A 23,422-nucleotide genomic window follows, 5' to 3' on the forward strand; every position below is an offset into this window, starting at 1 on the left:
AATTTATAGGCGGAAGAGGTAAGGCAAAGGAGCCACGGGGGGCCCACAAGGCTGGTAGGCGCGCCCCCCAAGCCGTGTCTAGGAGGCTTGTGGGCTCCCTCGGGAGCCTTTTCCTTGGTTCTCAAGTTCCTTGCGTATCTTTTGTTCAGAAAAAATGATTCCAAAGATTTTATTCCGTTTGGACTCCGTTTGTTATTCTTCTCTGAAAAGGGTCAAAAACACGGAAAAAAGAGGAACTGGCAGTTGGCACTGAGTTAATAGGTTAGTCCCAAAAAAGATATAAAAGGCATACAAAACATCCAAAGTTGACAAGATAATAGCATGGAACCATCAAAAATTATAGATACGTTGGAGACGTATCAAGCATCCCAAGCTTAACTCCTGCTCGTCCTCGAGTAGGGAAGTGATAAAGACTGAATTTTTGATGTGGAATGCTACCTAACATATTTGTCCTTTGCAACTTCTTTCATGTGACATGAATGTTCAGATCCGTAAGATTTAAAACAATAGTTTGCTATGGACATGAAAACAATAATACTTCAAGCAAACTAGCAAGGTAATCATGAACTTTCGAAATAACAAGGTCATAGAAAATCATATAGTCTGGCTATGCTCGATCATCCCCACACAACGAATTTAAATCATGCACAACCCCGGTATTGGCCAAGTAATTGTTTTCGCACTCTTACTTTCTCAAACCTTTTTCAACTCTCATGCAATATATGAGCGTGAGCCATGGATATAACACTAGAGGTGAAATAGAGTGTGGTGGAGGTTGTGAGGCAAAAAGGAGGAGATGGTCACATCGACTCGGTGTATCAAAGGGCTATGGATATGCCCATCAATAGATATCAATGTAAATGAGTAGGGATTACCATGCAATGGATGCACTGAGAGCTATAAGTATGTGAAAGCTCAAAAGGAGAACTAGTGGGTGTGCATCCAGCTTGCTTGCTCACGAAGACCTAGGGCAATTTTGAGGAAGCCCATCATTGGAATATACAAGCCAAGTTATATAATGAAGATTCCCACTAGTATATGAAACTGTCAAAACAAGAGACTCTCTATCATGAAGAACATGGCACTATTGTGAAGCACAAGTGTGGAAAAAGATAGTAACATTGTCCCTTCTCTCTTTTTCTCTCTTTTTTTTGTTTGGGCTCTCTGGGATCTTTTTTTTGGTGGGTATCTTTGGCCTCTTTTTTTATTTCCTTACGTGGGACAATGCTCTAATAATGATGAACATCACACTTTTATTTACTCACAACTCAATACTTAGAGCAATGATGACTCTATAGGAAATGCCTCCGGCAGTGTACCGGGATGTGCAATGATCTAGCTTAGCGTATGACGTTGAAACATCTTGCTAGCTATCTTATGATCATGCAATGGCAATATGAAAGTGACGGCACAAGTCATGAGACGGAATGGTGGGAGTTGCATGGCAATATATCTCGGAATGGCTATGAAAATGCCATAGTAGGTAGGTATGGTGGCTGTTTTGAGGAAGGTATATGGTGGGTTTGTGCACCGGCAAAAGTTGCGCAGCACTAGAGAGGCTAGCAATGGTGGAAGGTGAAAGTGCATCTATACCATGGACTCACATTAGTCATGAAGAACTCTTACACTTATTGCGAAAGTTCTATTAGTAATCAAAACAAAGTGCTAAACGCATACTCCTAGGGGAAGGGTTGGTAGGTGTTAACCATCGGGCGATCCCGACCGCAACACAAAGGATGACTATCAATAAATCAATTATGCTCTGACTTCCTAACGTAGCGGTTCACCATACGTGCATGCTACGGGAATCACTAACTTCAACACAAGTATTTCTAGATTCACAACACCCTACTAACATAACTCTAATATTACCAAATCCATGTCTCAAAACTAATTGAGAGGAATCAAACTTCTCTTTACTAATCAATGCACATGAATATGGAAGTTTTTATTATATCCTCTTTGGATGCCTATCATCTTTAGGACTACTTTCATAGCACAAGCCAATTACCAAGTTACTCAGAGAGAGTACTCTCAAAAAGATATAAGTGAAGATCGAGAGTTCTTATTTATCCAAAATATGACACCACCGTGCTCTAAATAGATCTAAGTGAAGCACTAGAGAAAAGTTATCTAGCTCAAAAGATATAAGTGGAGCACATGCGAGCTAAATGGCCTAACTCAAAAGATATAAGCGAAGCTCAATGAGTATTCTAGCAAATTCACAATGAGTGCATGTCTCTCTCAAAAAGGTGTGCAGCAAGGATGATTGTGACACAACAAAAGGAAAAGACTCCTGTAATACACGACGCTCCAAGCAAAACACATATCATGTGGTGAATAAAAATATAGCTCCAAGTAACGTTACCGATGGATAGAAGACGAAAGAGGGGATGCCTTCCTGGGGCATCCCCAAGCTTAGGCTTTTTGGTGTCCTTGAATTGGCTTGGGATGCCTTGGGCATCCCCAAGCTTGAGCTCTTTCCACTCTTTATCCCATTTTCCATGTGAACATCACCCAAAACTTGAAAACTTCACAACACAAAACTTAAACAGAAACTCGTGATATCATTAGCATAAGAAAACAAACCACCACCTCTTTAGGTACTGTAGAAAACTTGATTTCTATTTATATTAGTGTTATATTACTGTATTCTCACTTTTCCATAGCTAGTACCCCCGATACTTTCCATAGTTTCATCAAAATAAGCAATCAACACAACAAAAACAGAATCTGTCAAAAACAGACCAGTCTGTAGCAATCTGTATACTACAGAAGGAGTGAGGACTTCAGTGACATAATATACTGGCCGCTGAACCTTGTACGCTTTGCCTTCTTCTTCACGTTCGACTGTGAGAACAGTACTGACGACTTGATTTGTAGCCGCGATGTATAGAAGAAGGGGTTCTTTACTGAGCGGGGCAGTAAGAACCAGCTGGGTGGAAAGCAGGGCTTTGAGGTCGTCAAATGCAATTTGGGCTTCGTCTGTCCACTCGAAAGTATCTGATTTCTTCATGAGTCGGTACAGAGGTAGCGCCTTCTCGCCGAGTCGAGCTATAAACCTGCTCAAAGCCGCTTGGCAACCTGTGAGCCTTTGAACATCATGTATTCTGACCGGCCGTTCCATTCGGACGATGGTCCCGATCTTTTCGGGGTTGACATCGATCCCTCGTTCGGAAACGAAGAAACCGAGTAACTTCCCGCTGGGAATGCCGAATGAACACTTGGTTGGGTTGAGCTTGATATCGTACCTACGTAGGTTGGAGAATGTTTCTGCCAAGTCAGTCAGCAGGTCGGAACCTTTGCGTGACTTGACTACGATATCGTCCATATATGCCTCCACATTTCGACCGATCTGGTCAAGGAGGCATTTTTGGATCATGCGCATAAAAGTTGCTCCTGCATTCTTCAAACCGAATGGCATAGTGATGTAGCAGAAGCACTCGAATGGGGTGATGAAGGCTGTTTTTAATTCATCCGGACCATACAGACGGATTTGATGATAGCTCGATTAGGCATCAAGGAATGATAAACGCTCGCAGCCCGCAGTCGAATCAATAATTTGATCAATGTGGGGGAGCGGGAAATGATCTTTCGGGCAGACCTTATTGAGATGCTTGAAATCGATGCACATACGGAGAGACTTGTCCTTCTTGGGCACCCTAACAACATTGGCGAGCCACTCAGAGTGGTGTACCTCGCGAATGAAGTTGGCCGCCAAAAGTTTAGCCACCTCCTCTCTGATTGCCTTCCTTTTGTGCGCGGCGGACCGACGCAGGCATTCTCGGACGTGCCGAGAAGCAGGATCTACATGCAGTCGGTGCTCAGCCAACTCCCTGGGTACACCTGGCATGTCAGCGGGTTTCCATGCGAAAATGCCCCAGTTCTCACGGAGGATTTGGATGAGCTCGGCTTCCTATTTTGGATCAAGGGTGGTGGAGATGTTCGTCGGGGCAGCGACATCGTCCGTCGGGTGGATGCTGACTTTCTTCGTGTCTCCCGCCGACTGGAATGCGGACTCCGAAGCTGGCTTCTTCGAACGCATCAAGTCAGCGGGGTCGGCTGTCTTCTTGTACTCATCCAGCTCGAAGATAGCCATCTGCTGATCGGCAATCCTCGACCCCTGCTGCAGACACTCCTCGGCCCGCTGTCGATTGCCTGTGATCGTGATCACACCTTTGGGACCCGGCATCTTCAGCTTCAAATACACTTAACATGGACGGGCCATGAAACGCGCATACGCCGGATGGCCCAGAATCGCATGGTATGCACTCTGGAAGTCTACCACCTCGAATGTCAGCCTTTCTTGCGGAAGTTCTTGTCGGAGCCGAAAACGACGTCCAACGCAATCTGGCCGAGTAACTTCGCCTTTTGTCCTGGGACGACTCCGTGGAACTGCATGCTGCTCTCGCTAAGTTTGGACATCGGAATGCCCATCCCCTTGAGAGTGTCGGCGTACATGATGTTCAAGCCGCTGCCGCCGTCCATGAGGACTTTGCGCAGTCGGATTCCTTCCACCACCGGGTCGACGACCAGAGCTTGCCTCCCTGGGGTGGGCAAGTGTGCTGGATGGTCCGACTGATCAAAGGTGATCGCTGTCTGAAACCATTTGAGGAACATGGGGTTGGTTAGGGTTGCCATGTTCACCTCCCTGTTCACCAGCTTCAGTCGACTCTTGCTTTCCACGTCAGCAAAAATCATCAATGTTGCATGGACTTGGGGGAACGTATCCTCCTTGTCCTCATCATCCTGCTCGTTGTCCTTTTCACTCGGCTGCCCTTCGCTGAACCCTTGGATCAGGAGGCGACATTGCCGAGTGGTGTGCTTTGGGAATATGGCGTTACCTTCTTCGTCCATCTTCGTGTGGATTGGACATGGCTGATCCAGGATGGAATTCCCGAACTGTTTCTTCTTGGGGGTGTACTGAGCTTTCCCCTTGCCCTTGAACTTTGCATTTGTAACGGCTGCTGCCTCTGCCTGCGGAGTGGATGGAGCTTTCTGCTTCTGCTTCCGATTGCTGTTCCCATCTTCATCGGCGACTGCCTTATGCTTGCCGCTACGTATGCGGTCTTCCTTTTCTCCATTTGCATAGCGTGCGGCTATCTCCATCATCTTACTCATGGAGATGTCGCCTGTCCGACCGAATTTCAGGTACAGGTCCCTGTATCGCACGCCTGCCTTGAAGGCGCAGACTGCTTGATGCTCCGTGACGTTCTCCACCGTGTGGTAGAGGGTCGTCCAGCGCTGGATGAAATTGCGCAGGGGCTCATTCTGCTTCTGGACATAGTGATGGAGCTCCACGAGACCAGCAGGGCGCTTGCACGTGCCCTCGAAGGTCCTGATGAAGACTCGGGACAGATCTGCCCAGCTGTAGATGCTTGACGGAGCCAACTGGTTCAGCGACGCTCATGCCTAGCTGTCGAGCATCAGGGGGAGATGCTTCAAGGCGACCTGGTCATCTCGGCCCCCGATCTGGACCTCCACTCTGTAGTCATCTAGCCACGTTTCTGGCTTGGACTCTCCTGTGAACTTGCTGATTCCCGTCACCAATCGGAAGTTGGGAGGGATGTCAGCTGAACGGATGGCCCGACTGAAGCACTCGGGGCCAGAGACAATGGTCCTGCTTCCACTCGGACGGTCTCTATCGTGACCATCACGGTGGGCTCGACTCCTGTCGACCTTCCTCTGGGCGATGTACCCTCTTGCGTCGGGCCTTGGATCGTACGCATCACCGACTGAACGCCGATCATCGTGATGCCGGGGCCCGTAAGGCCCACCCTGCAGAGGGGTGCGTGAACGGCCACGATCTTCGGGATTCCTAGAACGACCGCCCCCTCTGCGTCGCTGATGAGAGTCGAGGCTGAAAACCGACCGATGCGTGTTCGCGTGAACAGAACTGTTGTGGATCCTGTTGTGCGACTGGGAGACCGCCAAATTGTGCTGATGCGCCGTATGCAACAGGGCACGGATCTGCTCGATCCCTCTACCAGCCTCTGAATCAGTCGGTTGGAAGGAATCGGCTTTCTTGGCAGCGGGAGCCAAGTTGACGACGAGTGTGCGGAACAACTCGACGTTGCTCTGGCGAGTGCATCGACTGGGAGAACGGTGGTGTTGACGACGAGCGCCGGATGATTCGCCGACCTCGTGCTCGTTCCGACCAGTTCGGAGGGGACTTTCATGGGAATCGGCCATGAGCACTTCGGCTGCAGGCCCGCGACCCAAGTACTCGGAAGGTAACTCAGTCGGAACTGAGTCCAAGCACTGGGACGGCGGCGCGACCACAACCGACTCGAGGAACTCCACTTGGGAGGACGCGTTCTTTCGCGCCTGGGCGTGTCGCACCCAACGCTGGAGCCGCGAACGGCGGGACCGCTTGTTGTGGCGCGTGACGGGGGCGAAGATCGACACCGGGGCCGATTGCTGGAGAAGAAGGACGCCGCGGGCACCGGCACGGAAGTGCGTAGCCCCGCGACTGGGGAGCGCCTCGATGTCGAGAGGCGCATCCCGAAGCCATGCCGCATCATCGACGATGAAGGAGAGTGCACCGAAGAGAATCTCATGAACCATGCACAAATCACCGCCGGACGACATGATGAAAAGATGAAGTTGCAGACTCGCCGAAAGTCGCTTAGACGCCTGCCCCATGGTGGGCGCCAACTGTCGTGGGTATAAGTGTGACAGTAGATTTGTAGGGTACGAAAGGATGGGTAGAGCCTTAGCTACGGTGAGGATGTATGAGTTCAGGCCCCTCTACGGTGGAGGTAAAATCCCTACGTCTCAGTGCTCTTGGGAGCTTAGTGTCGAGTGGAATATAGGATTACAGTAAATGCCAACCCCTGCACCAGTGGGGAAGGGCGGCTTATATAGAGTGCGCTGCCCTTCATAATGGTCCGGTGGACAGGGGTGGAATAGTGGCGAATAAACGCCTACGTTACAGGTAACGTATGCCTTAAATGTTAATAATGGTGTATGAAAACGTATGACCGTTGCCCTCCTGGGAGGTTACGATGTACAGAGTGGAATTCAGTCGGTACGTTAAATACGCTCCGAGTGTTCGTCACCGACTGGATGATGGGGGGAGTCCTTAGTTCAGTCGGAACTGTCTAAGGGCCTTGTCCTCTATGAAGGGTAGTCCTTGGGTAGGACCTATAGGGCAGGCCTATAACCCTACCTTGGGACTATAACCCCATCACTCTACATCCCTGTCACGTGGAATTCCTGGCAGTTCTTCTGGAAAAACATCCGGGAAGTCACGGACTACCGGAATGTCTTAAAGTTCTGGAAGAGGACTAGGATTGAGGGAATAGAGTTGGCATTTGGCAACTCGAGTCGAGACATTAACTATCTCACCCGATGGATGTGTAAGCTGAATATTCCTAGTATGGGTATCAATCTTGGCATAATGAGCTGACATCCAGTCCATACCCAAGATGATGCTGATATCTTAGGATTTGAGGGCTATCAAGGATGCGAGGAAGACTAGCATGTCCACTAGAATCTCATTGTCATGGCTTACTCTAGAAGTCTGCCATTTACTACCAGGAGTCTGGACCACTAAAGGAATGGGCATATCACGAAATGACATGTTATGCAACTGTGCATAATTCTCGGATATGAAAGAATGAGACGACCCCATGTCAAAAAGAATAAAGGTCGGATGGCGATTGACAAGAAGCATACCCAAGATGACGTCGGGATCCTCTGTAGCTTCTTCTGGTGAGACATAGTTCACACGGCCACAAACAGGAGTGGGCTTCACATTGAATGATTTGCCTGGCTTGCCACGTCCAACAGACTTCCTAGGTTGATTTGCAGCACTATTCTGAGGACACTCGCGTGAATACTGACCTGGTTCTCCACACATGTAACAGACCACTGGGTTGTCTCGTGGTGCAACATTGGCAGCTGGACCACCATATATCTTTACTAGGGGGTTGGTCTGGTTTGCACGAGGCACCACAAAGGATGGCCTCGGAGTGTATCTTGGCGGCAAGGAGCTATTCGGGACCCACACCCGGTGCTTGTGTAACGCTGAGCCGGATGAGGAGCGAGAATCACGAGAGTGCTTATTTGATGTTTCGTAATCATTGTGTCCAGTTTCGGCGATGATAGCCTTATTTACCAGGGCTTCAAAACTTGTGCAGTCATGGAGGCGCAACTCACGACGCAGTTCGGGGCTCAGTCCTTTGCGGAACCTAGCTTGCTTCTTGGTGTCAGTCGACACCTCTTCAGTTGCATAGCCGGCGAGGTTACCAAACTCACGACCATATGCATCCACAGTCAGCTTCCCTTGGGTGAACGCACATAACTCCTCTCTCTTGCGGTCCATTAGACCTTCTGGAATATGATGCAGGCGGAAGGCTGCACTGAAATCAGCCCAAGTGGCTGCTGGTCTAGTAGGGCGAATGGCCTCATAATTCTCCCACCACACGTTGGCCGGGCCCTCGAGAAAGTAGGTAGCAAATGTCACCTTATCAGCTTCAGCGACAATGGAAGAATGAATCTTGCGTGATATGCTACACAACCAATCATCGGCGTCGAGGGGATCGACGGAATGATGGAACTTGGGTGGATGGAGCTTCACGAAGTCATTGAGGGTCACTGAGTCATTTCGCGGCTGGTGAGTCGTATTCTGCTCAATACGCTCCAACACTCGATTGGTCTCTCTTTAGTTCCTTTCTGCCTCTAGCATAACCTCCGCCAAAAATGGCGCTTGAGGCGGGTTTTCCTGAGCAGCTTGACTACCTTCCCCCTGCTCATTTCCAGGGGCACGGTTGAGCCTAGTGATCACCATCCTGGCAAAAAAACTCACAACTTAGACTAAATTGACATCAACTCTAGCAAAAGAGCTAGATAATGTACTGAACAATATGGAATGCGGAAATGAACATACGAACATCATGGTAATAGAAAAACTACTATATATACACCATGGTTCATATAAACCATAACATAGTTCAGTACAAACTCAAGCTGAAAAGCAAACTACTTAAAAGATGATACTACTCATCAGAGGCATTCCAAGCTTCCTATACATTATTTATCTAAGCCTCCAGAACTCCTCTCACACCTCAGTCATATTCCACAAGACACGCAGGACTGTGGAAAATATAACTGCTACAGTACTACTACACCACTCATGATCTCAGTTATCCGTGTAGAACATCTCATACAGGTTTCCCCCGTGACCCGGGAGCTGAACCTGAGGATCAGGAAAAACTCTAGATTGAGATCTCTGGGAACCATATGGACACGAATGTGGCCTAGGTCCCCTAACTGGCAGCAGTAGTGGTCCACGACAAGGGGTGACACCTCCAATGGCAGGCCAATCAATGTGAGCTGGCATATGAGTTCGTACTAGATCCAACATCTCCAAGTCTCCATAGCCCGTCTGCACGACAGGTGCTAGGTGCGTCAAAGCTATCCATTGGCGAGCACGAGTAGCATAAAAGTCCATGCGAAGAGTACGAGCATCTCGTTCCCTATTCTCCAACATCTGGGTGGTAACCTGCAGCATCGGGTCCTCCAAAGAAGAATCAAAGTAGGGTCCACTGAGATAACCTTCTTCTCCTCGCAGAGAAGCTGGGATGTAGCAAAACTCAGACTTCTGCAATAGTGCATGATTTGCCCTCATGATAGTCAACATTGAGTAGGCAGCATCCTGGACTGCCATGTCCATGGTAACCCCCAATCCATAAGACCAATGGATTGGTTCCACAACTCCAGGGTAGCCTGGATATACCCTAACAGTACACAAATACTGACTCTGGTTAAAATCCCGGTACTGCTCCTCCACTGTATACTCTGGGTACCAGCAGTAACCGCCTACTGACATCACCCGGACCAGCATGGCTGTGTGACCCGACACATCAATGCACCTGGTCAAACGGACCACCTGACGAGAAGGACGAGGAGGCATCTGAAATAGAGAATAATGCAAGGCATTAGAGCTCTAGGAATGAAACCGGATAGCATAACGACTGTAAATGCTCAAAAACAATTTTGAGACATCCTGCAAAAGATTGGATAGCATATCCACTCAACTTCCAAGTACAGTTCCATGGTCAACAATTTTCTCAAAAGAAACACTAGAAATTGACATTAACTCACCACCATTCTCTACAAGCCTACGGAGTAGTAACACATGAACCTGAGAGATAGATAAGAAACCTAGTTCTTAACCCCGTAGAAAAGTTGAGAGCGACCATAATATAATATCTTGAGAAGAAAAGCAAAAAGCCTTACGTTCCCTTCCACAAACAATTCCCTTATATATAACTAAAGCAGTTGTAAACTCAACTTCGACTAGTTTGGCTTGGTAATCCTACAGTCAGTCAGGCTCTGATATAAACGTTGTCGGGACCCCGATCCTAAGCCGTAGGAATCCAGCCTGTAACACATCACATCACTTAGCGGTCTCATGCACGGTTAACCCGAGGACTGCCACCTTACCATGGCCAAGACCGTTTGCATCTTTTGACTCACGTATGCAATTGTGTCGCTTGCACTCCAACAACAAATAACCTGGGTTGATATAACTAGTTATAAACCAAAGTGGCACATCCGTACAGAGACATGCATACATAACCCAGCAAAGCAGGTGTCGGTCGTCAGCGTGTGTAGACGAGTCATAGCAAGCCACAAGGACTCCATTACGTCGTGTGACATTAAAGTCATCATTGCACGTAGACGAGTCATTGCAGGCTACTAGGACACCATTACACTGCGAGACGTTTCCCCATAGGGACAGACACATCAGCTAAGAAGAATACATGCCGGTCAACCAATGTGTCCGGAGCAGTAGAAAGCTACCAAGGCTCAGTGGAATCAAAAAGGGGCTTTTCTCTATAGAGAGTACTACTAGAGGCGTACAACTAGGTGTCGAACCCCATACATATCTTAGTACATCACACGTACGCATGACATACTAAATATGTATAGATACAACAATGGCATCAGAACATAACCATACAACAACACAACATTTATTTAGAAGGCTCAGAAGGGCCTTGCATAATAAGTTCATACAGGTAGAGGTCACATGACCCGACACTCAAGTTATACACACAAACTCATACAAGCCATGCGGAAGCATTAAAGCTGTCTGAGTACATACAATTGAAAGATAAGGCATAAAGCCTGACTATCTACAATTCCCGTCCAAGGGCTAGATCGTAGATGGGACACCAGCTACTCGTCATCGTCGACATCTAAATAGAACCCACTGATATGTCTCCAACATATCTATAATTTTTGATGGTTTCATGCTATTATCTTGTCAAACTTTGGATGTTTTGTATGCCTTTTATATCTTTTTTGGGACTAACTTATTAACTCATTGCCAACTGCAAGTTCCTATTTTTTCCGTGTTTTTGACCCTTTTTAGAGGAGGATTTTAAATGGAGTCCAAACGGAATAAAACTTCCGAAAAGCTTTTTTCCGGAACAGAAGATACGCAGAAAGCTTGTGAACCAAGGCAGGGAGTCCCGGGGGAGGCCACAAGCCCTCATGGCACGGACAGGGGGGCCCGTGACTCCCAGGCTTGTGGGCTCCCTGGGCCTCCCCTGCCCTAGCTCCTTCGCCTATAAATTCCCTAAAATCCTAGAAAAAATCAAGAGATCCAAGAAAATACTTTTCTGCCGCCGCAAGCTTCTGTCTCCGCAAGATCCCATCTGGGGCACGTTTTGGTGCCCTACCGGAGGGGGGATTCGGATACAGAGGGCTTCTTCATCAACACCATGACCTCTCCGATGATGCGTGAGTAGTTCACCATAGACCTACGGGTCCGTAGCTAGTAGCTAGATGGCTTCTTCTCTCTCTTGGATCTTCAATACAAAGATCTCCATGATCTTCATGGAGATCTAACAGATGCAATCTTCTTTTGCGGTGTGTTTGTCGATATCTGATGAATTGTGGATTTATGATCAGATTATCTATGAATCTTATTTGAGTGTCTTATGATCTCTTATATGCATGATTTCATATCCTTGTAATTCTCTTCGAGTTGTGGGTTTTGTTTGGCCAACTTGATCTATGATTCTTCCAATGGGAGAAGTGCTTGGTTTTGGGTTCATACCGTGTGGTGACCTCACCCAGTAACAGATGGGGTAGCGAGGCACGCATCATGTTTTTGCCATGAAGGGTAAAAAGATGGGGTTTTTATCATTGGTTTGAGTTTATCCCTCTACATCATGTCATCTTGCTTAAGGCGTTACTCTGTTTGTCATGAACTCAATACACTAGATGCATGCTGGATAGCGGTTGATGTGTGGAGTAATAGTAGTAGATGCAGAAGGTATCGCTCTACTTGTCTCAGACGTCATGCCTATATGTATGATCATTGCCTTAGATATCGTCATGACTTTGCGTGGTTCTATCAATTGCTCGACAGTAATTTGTTCACCCACAGTAGTGGCCCCCGGTCTACTTCACACCATATTTTCAGCCTTACAGTTTTACTTCGTTGCACTTTCCGCCTTCAGATCTCACTTTGCAATCAATCTTGAAGGGATTGACAACCCCTTTCTAGCGTTGGGTGCAAGATCTTTTGTGTTTGCGCATGTACTCTGGACTTGACGAGATTCTCCTACTGGATTGATACCTTGGTTCTCAAACTGAGGGAAATATTTACTGCTCCTGTGCTGCATCACCCTTTCCTCTTCAAGGGAAAAACCAATGCAATCCAAGTCTCCGTCAACGTGCCAATTTCTGGCGTTGTTGTTTGAGAAGTAGCAGGAGGATTTCTGGCGCCGTTGCCGGGGAGGATCAAGTCAAGAACTCATCCAAGTAAGTGTCACAAACTCATATCTTGCATTTAGTTTTTGTCTCTCGTTTTCCTCTCCCCCACTTGTGGAAAACAAAAATTTACAAAAATAGTTGCCTTTTTCGTTTGCCTTTTTCGTTTGCCTTTTTCGTTCTCCCTTTTCTCTCGCTGGCTTTCTGTTCGCTTGCGTGCTTGATTGCTTGCTGAAGTCACCATGATTGAAAACACCAAAATTTGTGACTTCTCGAATACTAATAATAATGACTTTATTAGTACTCCGATTGCTCCCGCCACTAGTGCGGAATCATATGAAATCAATGCTGCTTTGCTGAATCGTATTATGAAAGAGCAATTCTCCGGCCTTCCTAATGAAGATGCTGCATCCCATCTTAATACCTTCATTGAGCTTTGCGATATGCAAAAGAAGAAAGATGTGGATAATGATGTGTTTAAATTGAACCTTTTTCCGTTCTCGTTGCAAGTTCGAGCAAAAACTTGGTTTTCGTCTTTGCCCAAAAATAGTATTGATTCTTGGAACAAGTGCAAAGATGCTTATATATCCTCGTATTTTCCGCCGGCTAAGATTATCTCTCTTCGTAATGATATCATGAATTTTAAGCAACTTGGTCATGAACATGTTGCACAATCTTGGGAGAGAATGAAATTGATGATTAGAAATTGTCCCGCTCATGGCTTGAGTCTTTGGATGATTATACAAATCTTCTACGTCGGCTTGAATTTCGCTTCTAGAAATATCTTGGACTCCGCCTCAGGTGGAACGCTCATGGAAATGGCATTAGGAGAAGCCAAAAAACTCTTAGACAATATCATGACGAACTACTCTCAGTGGCACACTGAAAGGTCACCTACTAGTATAAGGGTACACGCTATAGAAGAAATTAACTCGTTAAGTGCTAAGATGGATGAGTTAATGAATTTGGTTGCTAGTAGAAGTGCTCCTTTAGATCCTAATTACATGCCCTTGTCTTCCTTGATTGAGAGTAGCAACGCTAGCTTGGACGTTAATTTTGTTGGTAGGAATAATTTTGGCAACAACAATGCTTTTAGAGGAAACTATGTTCGTAGGCCTTTTCCTAGTAACCCCTCTAATAACTTTGGCAACTCCTACAACAATACTCATGGAAATTACAATAGATTACCCTCTGATCTAGAGAGTACTATCAAAGATTTTATTAACTCACAAGAGATTTTCAATGCCTCCATAGAGCAAAAACTACTCAAAATTGGCGATTTGGCTAGGAGCGTTGATAGAATGTCTAGTGATATTGATGATTTGAAAGTTAGATGTGCTCCTCCCAAGATAAATATGGATGAAACTTTTAAAGCTATGTGTGTTTCCATGAGTGAGAGCAAAGAAAGAACTGCCCAAATTCGTGCTAGACATGAATAGCTTAAAAAGGCGTGTTCTCATGATAAGAATCACAAAGATCTTAAAGTGCTTGGTGTGACTCCCATTGAATCTTTGTTTTCTTGTGTCAAACCTAATGATGATGGGGCTGGATATGAATCCACTTTGGTTGAAAAACGCCCCAATGATTCGGAGTCCATCTATCTTGATGCTAAAAGCATTGAAAGTGGAGTAGAAGATATTAAAACCTTGAGTAGTAATGAAACTACAACTTTGGATTCCAAGGAATTCAATTATGACAGTTGCTCCTTGATTTAATGCATTTCCTTGATGCAATCCATGCTAAGCTCTCCACACGCTTATAGCCAAAATAAGGCCTTTGCCGATCATATCGTCGAAGCTATGATAAAATCTCTGGAAGTGAAACTTGAATTGGAAGTTTCTATCCCTAAAAAGCTTCATGATGAGTGGGAACCTACTATCAAAATCAAAATAAAAAACAATGAATTCAATGCTTTGTGTGATTTGGGTTCTAGTGTTTCCGCGATTCCAAAGTCTTTATGTGATGTTCTGGGTTTTAATTAGATTGAGGAGTGTTCTCTTAATTTGCATCTTGCGGATTCTACTATCAAGAAACCCATGGGAAGGATCAATGATGTTCTTATTATTGCAAATAGGAACTATGTACCCGTGGATTTCATTGTGCTTGACATTGATTGCAATCCTACATGCCCTATCATTCTTGGTAGACCTTTCCTAAGGACTATCGGTGCTATCATCGATCTGAAGGAAGGGAATATTAGATTTCAATTTCCTTTAAATAAGGGCATGGAGAATTTTCCTAGAAATAAAATAAGATTGCCTTATGAATCCATGATGAGGGCTACTTATAGTTAGAGCACCACAGATGACAATACGTGATTCTATCGCTTTATGCCTAGCTAAGGGCGTTAAACAATAGCGCTTGTTGGGAGGCAACCCAATGATTTAATTTTTTTTCTTTCTGTTTTGTTGCGTCCACACCATCATAATTCTGTTGTGATTATGTATTTTGTGTTTCTTTTTGTGTTTGAGCCAAGCAAAACCTTTATGACTAGTCTTGGTGATGGTTGTTTGATCCTGCTGGAAAAAGACAGAATTTTTTTTCTCACGAGATTATTTTTCATTTTTATTCCGAAAGAGATTTTGAGTTGATTATTTTTGCTGATAGTTCATATGCCTTTTTCCGAGGCATCCGTAATTTTTCAGAAGTTTTGAGGTAGCAGAAGTATACGAAGTATACTGATTGCTACAGATTGGTCTGTTTTTGACAGATTCTGTTTTTGTTGAGTTGGTTGCTTGTTTTGATAAAACTATGGATAGTATCGGAGGGTACTAGCCATGTAGAAGTGATAATACAGTAATCTAACACCAATAGAAATAGAAATCAAGATTGCTACAGTACCTAAAGAGGTGGTAGTTTGTTTTCTTGTGCTAATGATATCACGAGTTTCTCTTTAAGTTTTGTGTTGTGAAGTTTTCAAGTTTTGGGTGATGTTCTCATGGACAAAGGGATAAGGAGTGGAAAGAGATCAAGCTTGGGGATGCCCAAGGAATCCCAAGCCAAATTCAAGGACACCAAAAAGCCTAAGCTTGGGGATGCCCCGGGAAGGCATCCCCTCTTTCGTCTTCAATCCTTCGGTAACATTACTTGGAGCTATATTTTTATTCACCACATGATATGTGTTTTGCTTGGAGCGTCTTGTATCATAGGAGTATTTTCTTGTTGTTATGTCACAATCATCCTTGCTTCACATCTTTTGAGAGATACATGCACTCATCGTGATTTTGCTAGAATGCTCATCGTGCTTCACTTATATCTTTTGAGCTAGATAATTTTGCTCTATGTGCTTCACTTAGATCATTTAGAGCATGACGGTGCGTAACTTGGTAGATGGCTTGTGCTATGAATGTAGTCCCAAAGGTGATAGGTACCCAAAGAGGATACAAAAACTTTCATCTTCATGTGCATTGAGTAGAAAGAGAAGTTTGATTCCTCTCAATTAGTTTTGAGACGTGGATTTGGTAATATTAAGAGTTATGTTAGTAGGGTGTTGGGAATCTAGAAATACATGTGTTGAGGTTAGTGATTCCCGTAACATGCACGTATGGTGAACCGCTATGTTAGGAAGTCAGAGCATAATTGATCTATTGATTGTCATCCTTTGTGTTGCGGTCGGGATCGCGCGATGGTTTACACCTACCAACCCTTCCCCTAGGAGTATGCGTTTAGCACTTTGTTTCGATTACTAATAAAAACTTCCGCAATAAGTACGTGAGTTCTTCATGACTAATGTGAGTCCATGGTATAGATGCACTTTCACCTTCCACCTTTTCTAGCCTCTCTAGTGCCACGCAACTTTCGCTGGTGCACAAACCCACCATATGCCTTCCTCAAAACAGCCACCATACCTACCTACTACGGCATTTTCATAGCCATTCCGAGATATATTGCCATGCAACTCCCACCGTTCCGTCTCATGACTTGTGTCGTCACTCTCATATTGCCATTGCATGATCGTAAGATAGCTAGCGAGATGTTTCAACATCATACGACAAGCTAGATCGTTGCACATCCCGGTACACTGTCGGAGGCATTTCCTATAGAGTCATCATCATTCTGAGCTTTGAGTTGTGAGTAAATAAAAGTTTGATGATCATCATTATTATAGCATTGTCTCATGTGAGGAAAAAAAGAGGCCAAAGCGCCCAAATAAAAAAAAGGAGGCCAAAGAGCCCAAATAAAAAAAGAGAGAAAAAGAGAGAAGGGACAATGCTACTATCTTTTTCCACACTTGTGCTTCATAATAGCACCATTTTCTTCATGATTGAGAGCCTCTCGTTTCGTCACCACCATATACTAGTGGGAATCTTTATTATATAACTTGGCTTGTATATTCCAATGATGAGCTTCCTCAAATTGCCCTAGGTCTTCGTGAGCAAGCAAGTTGGATGCACACCCACTAGTTCTCTTTTTGAGCTTTCACATACTTATAGCTCTAGTGAATCCTTTGTATGGCAATCACTACTCATTCACATTGATATCTATTAATGGGCATCTACATAACCCTTTGATACACCGAGTCAATGTGACCATCTCCTCCTTTTTTGTCTCACAACCACCACCACACTCTATTCCACCTATAGTGCTATATCCATAGCTCACGCTCATGTATTGTGTGATAGTTATAAAAGGTTTGAGAAAATAAGAGTGCAAAAACAATTACTTGGCCAATACCGGGGTTGTGCATGATTTAAATTAGTTGTGTGGGGATGATGGAGCATAGCTAGACTATATGATTTTGTAGGGATAACTTTCTTTGGCCTTGTTATTTCGAAAGTTCATGATTACCTTGCTAGTTTGCTTGAAGTATTATTGTTTTCATGTCAATAGCAAACTATTTTTTTGAATCTTACGGATCTGAACATTCATGTCACATGAAAGATGTTACAAAGGAAAACTATGCTAGGTAGCATTCCACATCAAAAATTCAGTCTTTATCACTTCCCTACTCGAGGACGAGCAGGAGTTAAGCTTGGAGATGCTTGATACATCTCCAACGTATCTATATTTTTGATGGTTTCATGCTATTATCTTGTCAAACTTTGGATGTTTTGTATGCCTTTTATATATTTTTGGGACTAACTTATTATCTCAGTGCCAAGTGCTAGTTCCTGTTTTTCCGTGTTTTTGACCCTTTTCAGAGGAGGATTTTAAAGAGAGTCCAAACGGAATAAAACTTCCGAAAAGATTTTTTTCCGGAACAGAAGATACGCAGAAAGCTTGGGAACCAAGGCAGGGAGTCCCGGGGGAGGCTACAAGCCCTCATGGCACGACCAGGGGGGCCGTGACTCCCAGGCTTGTGGGCTCCCTGGGCCTCCCCTGCCCTAGCTCCTTCGCCTATAAATTCCCTAAAATCCTAGAAAAAATCAACAAATCCACGAAAATACTTTTCCACCGCCGCAAGATTCTGTCTCCGCAAGATCCCATCTGGGGCATGTTCTGGTGCCCTACCGGAGGGGGATTTAGATACGGAGGGCTTCTTCATCAACACCATGACCTCTACGATGATGCGTGAGTAGTTCACCATAGACATACGGGTCCATAGCTAGTAGCTAGATGCCTTCTTCTCTGTCTTGGATCTTCAATACAAAGTTCTCCATGATCTTCATGGAGATCTATCCGATGTAATCTTCTTTTGTGGTGTGTTTGTCGAGATCCGATGAATTGTGGATTTATGATCAGATTTGTTGGGGAACGTCGCATGGGAAACAAAAAATTTCCTACGCGCACGAAGACCTATCATGGTGATGTCCATCTATGAGGGGGATTTCAGATCTACGTACCCTTGTAGATCGCACATCAGAAGAGTTAATAAACGCGGTTGATGTAGTGGAACATCCTCACGTCCCTCGATCCGCCCCGCGAACCGTCCCACGAACCATCCCACGATCCGTCCCACGATCCGCTCCGATCTAGTGCTGAACGTACGACACCTCCGCGTTCAACACACGTACACCTCGACGATGATCTCGGCCTTCTTGATCCAACAAGAGAGACGGAGAGGTAGATGAGTTCTCCGGCAGCGTGACGGTGCTTCGGAGGTTGGTGGTGATCTAATCTCAGCACGGCTACGCCCGAGCTCCGCAGAAAAGCGGTCTAGAGGAAAAACCGTGGAGGTATGTGGTCGGGCTGCCGTGGAAAAGTTGTCTCAAATCAGCCCTAAAACCTCCGTATATATAGGTCGAAGGGGAGGGGCCTTGCCTTGAGGCTCAAGGATCCCCAAGGGGGTCGGCCGAAGGGGGGAGGAGGATTCCTCCTCCAATCCTAGTCCAACTAGGATTGGAAGGTGGAGTCCTTCCCTTCCAACCCACTTCCCCTCTTTTTTTTCTTTTCTCTTTGATTTTCTTATTTCCTGTGCACGGGCCTTCTTGGGCTTTCCCACCAGCCCACTAAGGTCTGGTGCGGCACCCCTAAGGCCTATGGGCTTCCCCGAGGTGGGCTGCCCCCCGGTGAACATACGAAACCCATTCGTCATTCCCGGTACATTCCCGGTAATTCCGAAAACCTTCCGGTAATCAAATGAGGTCATCCTATATATCAATCTTCGTCTCCGGACCATTCCGGAAACCCTCGTGACGTCCGTGATCTCATCCGGGACTCCGAACAACATTCGGTAACCAACCATATAACTCAAATACGCATAAAACAACGTCGAACCTTAAGTGTGCAGACCCTGCGGGTTTGAGAACTATGTAGACATGACCCGAGGCACTCCTCGGTCAATATCTAATAGCGGGACCTGGATGCCCATATTGGATCGTACATATTCTACGAAGATCTTATCGTTTGAACCTCAGTGCCAAGGATTCATATAATCCCGTATCACTAGTGGAAAACGGGCCTTTGGCCTGGACCCTTTAGTCCCGGCCTCCCTCTAGGCCGGGACTAAAGGCCCGACCACGTCGCCCCAAATCGCAATGCCGCCCATGAGGCTTTAGTACCAGCCCGTAAGGAGCCTTTAGTCCTGATTTGTGTCTCAAACCGGGACTAAAGAGCTACGCGGTGTGCAGCCCGCATGTGCGCCACCTTTAGTCCCGGTTTGTGTCTCAAACCGGGACTAAAGTCCTGTGCCTATGTATATTGTCCATAGCCCCCTCTCCCCTCTTCCTTGCATTTTTCTTGGATGGAAGAGTGTGGGTGTGTGCTAGCTCTCCATTTTTCTTGGATGCACTAGAGGTGTTTGTTGAAATGTGTGTTAGAGCGATGCCGCTTCAGTTCAGCGAACACAACTATGATATGAGATGCCCGAGCCACGCTTAAACCTCTTCCTCTTTATTTCTACTTATTCTAAAAGGTTAGCAACTATATTTCCTCGTTTAGACCGTGCGGTACTAATTTTTAGGATCGTGATTGTATTTGATATACTGTCGTATAACGTAGATGAGCCATCCATGGATGTACGGTGATCGACGCACATCCGCTTACAGAGAAGGCGTGCATTCTTTTCGAGATGCAGCCGATGCGAACAAGCATGGTGGTGGCTATATGTTTTGTCTATGCGTTGAATGTCGGAATGAGAAGGATTACACTTCCTCAAGAGTCATTCAGAGCCACCTGCTTCGGTCCGGTTTTATGTTGGGCTATAATATTTGGACCAAGCACGGAGAAAGAGGGGTTATGATGGAAGACGGCGATGAAGAAGAAGAGAACGATGATGAAAACTACCGATTTATGTTCCCTGAGTATGCTAATATCGCAATGGAAGACAAAGAAGAAGAAGATCAGGATGAAGAACGGGAACCAGATGAGCCCGCTGATAATCTTGGCCGGGTCATTTCTGATGCACGACGAGGTTGCGACACAGAAAAGGAGAGGTTGCAGTTCGAGCAGATGTTAGAGGACCACAACAAATTGTTGTACCCAACTTGTGAAGATGGCCAGAAGAAGCTGGGTAGCACACGGGAATTGCTGAAGTGGAAGGCAGAGACCGGTGTGACTGACTTGTCATTCGAAAAGTTGCTGGTACTGATGAAGAAGATGCTTCCAATAAAGAATGAATTGCCCGCCAGCACGTACGAAGCAAAGAAGCTTGTCTGCCCTCTAGGATTAGACGTGCAGAAGATACATGCATGCCCTAATGACTGCATCCTCTACCGCGGTGAGAAGTACGAGAATATGGATAAATGCCCGGTATGCACTGCATTGCGGTATAAGATCAGAAAAGATGACCCTGGTGATATTGAGGGCGAGCCACCCAGGAAGAGGGTTCCTGCCAAGGTGATGTGGCATGCTCCTATAATACCACGGTTGAAACGTCTGTTCAGAAATAAAGATCATGCGAAGTTGTTGCGATGGCACATGGAAGATCGTATGAAAGATGATAAGTTGAGGCACACCGCTGATGGTTGGCAGTGGAGAAAAATCGAGAGAGAGTTCCCGAGATTTGCAGCTGACGCAAGGAACTTATGGTTTGGTTTGAGTACAGATGGCATGAATCCTTTTGGGGAGCAGAGTTGTAGTCACAACACCTGGCCCGTTACTCTATGTATCTACAACCTTCCTCCTTGGTTGTGCATGAAGCGGAAGTTCATTATGATGCCAGTGCTTATCCAAGGTCCAAAGCAACCCGGCAACGATATTGATGTGTACCTAAGGCCATTAGTTGATGAACTTTTACAGCTGTGGGCCAAACCAGGTGTACGTGTGTGGGACGAGCACAAACAAGAGGAATTTGACCTTCGAGCGTTGCTTTTCGTAACCATCAATGATTGGCCTGCTCTTAGTAACATTTCAGGACAGTCAAACAAGGGATACAATGCATGAATGCACTGTTTGGATCAGACAGAAAGTATATATCTGGACAAATGTAGGAAGAATGTGTACCCGTACAATCGTCGTTTTCTTCCGCCCAAGCATCCCTTAAAGAAAAAAGGCAAGCATTTCAATGGCAAGGCAGAACCCCAGGGGAAGCCTGTCATCCGTACTGGTGCTGAAGTATTTGATATTGTCAAAGATTTAAAAGTAATCTTTGGAAAGGGTCCTGGCAGCCAACCTGTTCCTAACGGCCCTAATAAGCGCGTACCCATGTGGAAGAAGAAATCTATATTTTGGGAGCTACCCTACTCGGAAGTCCATGAGGTCCGCTCGGCAATCGACGTGATGCACCTGACGAAGAATCTCTGCGTGAATATTCTAGGCTTCCTGGGCTTGTATGGGAAGTCAAAAGATACACCAGAAGCACGGGAGGACCAGGAACGTCATAAAGGAAGAGATGGCATGCATCCAGGGCAGTTTCAAGGGCGTGCCAGCTACGCTCTTACTAAGGAAGAGAAGGAAATCTTCTTTGAAGTCCTTTTCAGTATCAAGGTCCCGACTGGCTTCTCGTCGAATATAAAGGGAATCGTAAATATGAAAGACAAAAAATTCCAAAACCTAAAGTCTCATGACTGCCACGTGCTTATGACACAATTGCTTCCGGTTGCATTGAGGGGAATTCTACCGGAAAATGTTCGCCTGGCAATTGTGAAGGTATGTGCATTCCTCAATGCAATTTCTCAGAAGGTAATCGATCGAGAAAGTCTATCAGGGTTACAGATTGATGTCGTCCAATGTTTGGTCAGCTTTGAGTTGTTGTTCCCGCCATCCTTCTTCAGTATAATGACACACCTCCTAGTTCACCTAGTCGAAGAGATTAGAATTCTTGGTCCTGTGTTTCTACACAATATGTTCCCCTTCGATAGGTTCATGGGAGTCTTAAAGAAACATGTTTGTAACCGTGCTAGGCCAGAAGGAAGCATCTCCAAGGGCTATGGAACAGAGGAGGTCATTGAGTTTTGTGTGGATTTTCTTCCTGACCTTAAGCCGATTGGTGTTCCTGAATCTCGGTATGAGGGTAGGCTGACAGGAAAAGGCACACTAGGAAGGAAAGCAAAAGTATGTATGGACGGGCATTCTTTCTCTCAAGCACACTACACAGTTCTACACAATTCCATCGTGGTGGCTCCGTATATCGTGAGACACAAGAATATTCTACGCTCTAAAAACCCGGGGAAGGCTGACTCTTGGATTAAAGGGGAACACGAGAAGACTTTCGACAGTTGGTTGCAGACACATCTCATGAATGACGATACCGTTGGAGATCAGTTGTACTGTTTGGCCAGGCCACCATCTTCGACTATATGTACTTTCCAAGGGTATGAGATAAATGGGAATACATTTTACACGGTTGCCCAAGATAAAAAGAGCACCAACCAAAATAGTGGTGTCCGCTTTGATGCAACAGACGAGAATGGGCACTGTTTGGAAACATATTACAGGTACATAGAGGAGATATGGGAACTTGACTATGGACCTACTTTTAAGATCCCTTTGTTTCGGTGCAAATGGGTGAAGCTGACAGGAGGCGGGGTAGTTGTAGACCAAAAGTACGGCATGACAACAGTGGATCTCAACAATCTTGCGTACATGGACGAACCATTTGTCCTAGCCAATGATGTCGCTCAGGTTTTCTATGTGAAGGACATGTCTACAAAAACGAGAAAAAGAAATCAGCAAAATAAGATATCGTCCGATGAGCCAAAACGCCACATAGTTCTTTCAGGGAAAAGAAACATCGTGGGAGTAGATGACAAGACAGACATGTCAGTAGATTATAGTAAGTTTCATGAAATTCCGCCCTTCAAAGTGAAAACTGACCCAAGCATCCTACTGAATGATGAAGATTCTCCATGGCTACGACCCAGAAGAA

This window comes from Hordeum vulgare, chromosome 1H (genome assembly GCF_904849725.1).
Source record: "Hordeum vulgare subsp. vulgare chromosome 1H, MorexV3_pseudomolecules_assembly, whole genome shotgun sequence".
Taxonomy (NCBI): Eukaryota; Viridiplantae; Streptophyta; class Magnoliopsida; order Poales; family Poaceae; genus Hordeum; species Hordeum vulgare.